The sequence below is a fragment of the Panulirus ornatus genome, chromosome 53, assembly GCF_036320965.1.
Source record: "Panulirus ornatus isolate Po-2019 chromosome 53, ASM3632096v1, whole genome shotgun sequence".
In the NCBI taxonomy this organism is placed as follows: domain Eukaryota; kingdom Metazoa; phylum Arthropoda; class Malacostraca; order Decapoda; family Palinuridae; genus Panulirus; species Panulirus ornatus.
This window is the reverse complement of record NC_092276.1, coordinates 12,947,928-12,951,683: the sequence shown is the minus strand read 5'-3', so window position 1 is coordinate 12,951,683 and position 3,756 is coordinate 12,947,928. Positions and strand designations below refer to the sequence as shown.

The following is a 3,756-nucleotide window of genomic DNA, read 5'->3' as shown; positions in this document are numbered from 1 at the left end:
CTTTGACATTTCATAAAAGACTGGCCACCTCTGAGGTACACTCCTCACCAGCAGGCGTCTTCTGTATTGTTACCTAAGGCATGCAAGGTTCTACCTGATAGCTACTCCTCACTACCTGTAGCGAGATCGAGTTTTGCTTCTTCTCGATGTGAGAGCAGCGTAGGTGATGCTCGTGTTTATACCGATCTCATCGTCTGACTTTAGGAAATCGTTTCATACACCAAAGTTTCAAATCAGCACTTGGCCCTGCCAGTATAATTCATTCATAACAATATTGTTTTCTGATGTAGTAACGAATATCAAGGCAAAAAAAGTCACTTTTCTAAATTTCACAAAATGGAGAAAACAAATTAGATACATAAAACAGACATTAATGAGAGGATAACCGTGTTGTTTTCATATCAAGATAGAAATGACCACCCGTCTAGGCCACGAGCCACAAGTATGACAATCACCTGAAAACAAGAATTCTCTAAGTGCGGTGAGAACCTCAGATAAGGCGAGAGAGCGGTAGCGAATCGGTTTCAGCTGCGAACGACAGTGAGACGACGACGTGCGAACTGAGCGGAGGCGGCCGCGAGACTGAGCCGGTCCGACTGGTGGTGAGGGGAGAGACCGACCACCGCCTCCTCCCACCAAAGTAGCTGCCGACGAGTGCCAGTCACCCGCCTCAGGAGGCGATCACTACAGAGTTGTCTGCTGCTACTGCTGCTGCTGCTACTGCTGCTGCTGCTGCTAGCTTCCTATGATTTGGAAGCACGTTTTGACATATGGTAGGATAGAAAGGGCGAAAGCTTGAATAGAGAAGTTTAGTGATCTTTGATGCAGAAGCGTGGCAGGCGCTTTCCTCAATCTTATGCTATCAGTGATTTTGCAGTGCCTATATAGCACGCTTATTTACTACCTGCATCATATACAGTATCACATTGTTATATCTTGTGTATAATCTACTGTTCATTACAACTCTTTCATTCATTATCATTCACTCCGTTCTATTATTCACTCTGAAGTTTGCTTTCTGTTGTTTCCACCGTTAATTTCGTTTTTATTCTAAATTCTTGGCAATATATCTACGGTTGTTTTAGCCTCTTTAAGCAAAACATATTCAGCCCTTCTACTGTTCCCTCCTTCCTAATCTTGCATTTTTTTTATTTTCAATTACTTATCATTCTTAGAATCCGCTATTCATCTCATATGCTGTTACAAACGTTTTTCTTCTGCGCAGCTGTCGGTGTTTAACTCTTTTCTAACTCTCTTTCCTACGCTTCTCGCACTTTAGAAAATGATCAGTATTTTGTCAAATGCGTTTGTCATTATCTATTTCGGCTATATGTATCTATCTGAACCTCAGCCTCTGAAATACACCGTTATCTTTTAACTATTGATCGTCTATTTCTCTCGACGTCTTTCATCCCTATACACTCCTTACAAGTATAATTTTCTTTTTCACTCCTCTCTCACTTATTCTCATCCCTTTGCTCTAGGCCCAGTCTGAAAGGCTTAACCTTCCCTCTCCCATCCCCGCACTTCCCTCCGCTCCTCCTCCTACTATGCCCACTTCCTCCCTCTCCTTCAGCCTTTATTCCAAGTTATCGCCTGCAGGTCCACAGCTAATGGTCACACAGTTTATCCTGCTGGAGGGTGGCTCGGTGTCCCATCCGCTTCTGTTTTAACCTTACTAAGATATAGATTGGCCGCCCACCCACGGCTACAGGAGGGGAATCATGAGGGTGTAGGTGGCGCTGGGTATAGTGGTGCGGGGTGAAGGTAGTGCTGGATATAGATATCGCTGACGTAGGAGGTGCTGGGTGTTAATGATGTGGGACGTAAACGGCGTAGCGTAGATATATGAGAGTACATGGGAAGGAGAGATGACAGGAGACCTGATGCTCCATGACGATGTTATCTGCTGACCTGATAGAAACAGAATAGTAAAGCATATGACACCATCTCATCCACCACTGCCTTTAGCTTAACTACTGGCAAAGAAAGAACAATGAAAAAAATCGTTTTCTCGTGAAAGCACAGTAATGATCTTATTTACGTCTGAACCATGAAAAGAATGAGAGGATTAGAGATCTATTCTTGAGTGAGGATTGTTAACTTTGTAGACAAGAGTATACGTTACACCTGCAAACTACTAGGAAATTCTCTAACAAGAAATCACGGTTACTGGGACAAATGGAATAAAACTCAAAGTTAATAGATGTAGTACGGACGTGGGAAAAGTCTTCTTTTTCTCTAGGTGTGTTGAGCACTGGAATAAGTTACCGTAAGACGTCGTGAATGCTAAGACTACAAATACCTTCAAAAGTTGTTCAGACAAATATCTTATATATTCAGGTATACTCTGAGAAAAACTCTAGAAATAAACTTATAAGCGACAGCGGTAACGGGGACACTAGAAGGTTGATATGCAGCAGCGGGGAGTCGGTGATGGCTTAAAAAACTGTTGAGCGATATCATACTTTCTTGTCAAGTTACTTTGTTTCTTTACCAGACAAGCCAGTCGTCGGCCAATCAGGCCTCCCGGTGTCTGTCTTCCTCATGTAAATTCATGATAGCACATATCACTGAATATCTGTCCAGCTTTGATCTGAAGGTGTTAATTATCTTTACTTTCACTGCATATGCTTTTAGGTTATTCCACTGTCCTACTACTGTAAGAGTTGAAAAACGTTTTGCCCTTGCTTTTGCATATTCTTCCTTTGACCTTCAGGCCGCTATTCTTGGCCATGGAATACATTTCTAAATTCGAAATATTGTCGTATTTCTGCCTTCAACAATGCTCACCATTTTGAAGACTTCTATTCCATCTCCTCGAAATCAGCACTGTTTTAGAGAGAATCATTTCGAGCCTTTGAATATTTCCTCTTCTCAACTGACGGAATTGGTTTGCTTGCTTTTCTTTGACTTCATACCGTTTTTTTTACCGTGTTTGATCAGGAGGAGCAATGCATTCTAAGTAGGTCTGACCAAGCACTTGTAAAGAGTGGGTATCGTATCCTGGTTTCACAGTCTACAATACTTGCTATAAGACCTAGATTTCCACTGATAATATTTCATGCAGCTAAGCATTGTCCTTCGGAGGTTATTCGTTTTACTTACCAGAAGTTATTTTCTTTTAGATCTTATAATGATTTACCTAGGACTTTGCATTCGTGATTCATATCCTTTAGCACCAAAGTGCATTGTTTTGCGTTTCCTACGTTGGAATTCATTTGTCATGTCTCTGGCCACTCCATCAGTTTGTCTAAATCCCTTTGAACCAGGAAGAAGTCTTTCTTTGTCTGAGTTGTAGGGAACAGTTTCGTGTAGTCGACAAGTCTCTCAAAATTCTTGCCTCAGGGAATTTATGTAGATGAGGAAAAGTAGAGGTTCTCGAAATGAGCCTTGAGATACCCTGCTCGTCATGTGAAGCTTGTCACATTTCTTGTGTCGTGAGCTTTGATTTTGCTTGTAAATCATTTATGTAGTGCCTTGTCAAACCCTTTGTGAAAATCTAATCAGAGGGCATTTTGGGATTCTAAGCATTATTTCTTTGGCAAAAGAGCTAATTTCGTTGGAAATCATATATCAAATTCCGAAATCCATGTAGATGGTCAATTATCAATTTAGCATTGTCTAGGAGTTAAATGACTTTGTCAGTAATTACTATTCTTACCTATCTTCCTAGAACAGAAGTAACGATTATAGGACACTTTTTCAAAGCACATATCCTAAGTCCGTTTTTGAAAATTAGTGTCATTACTAGAT

At 41.1% G+C, this 3,756-nt stretch overlaps 1 protein-coding gene across 1 annotated transcript in view; it reads right to left on the bottom strand.

Moving 5' to 3' along the window:
• Positions 1–570, bottom strand: part of LOC139765242 (protein O-mannosyl-transferase TMTC1-like) — a 273,522-nt gene extending 272,952 nt beyond the window's left edge. Inside the window, exon 1 of the mRNA XM_071692577.1 lies at positions 456–570. The gene's annotated coding sequence lies outside the window, so the exon portion shown is untranslated. The remainder of the gene's footprint in view (positions 1–455) is intronic.
• Positions 571–3,756: the final 3,186 nt, after the last annotated feature.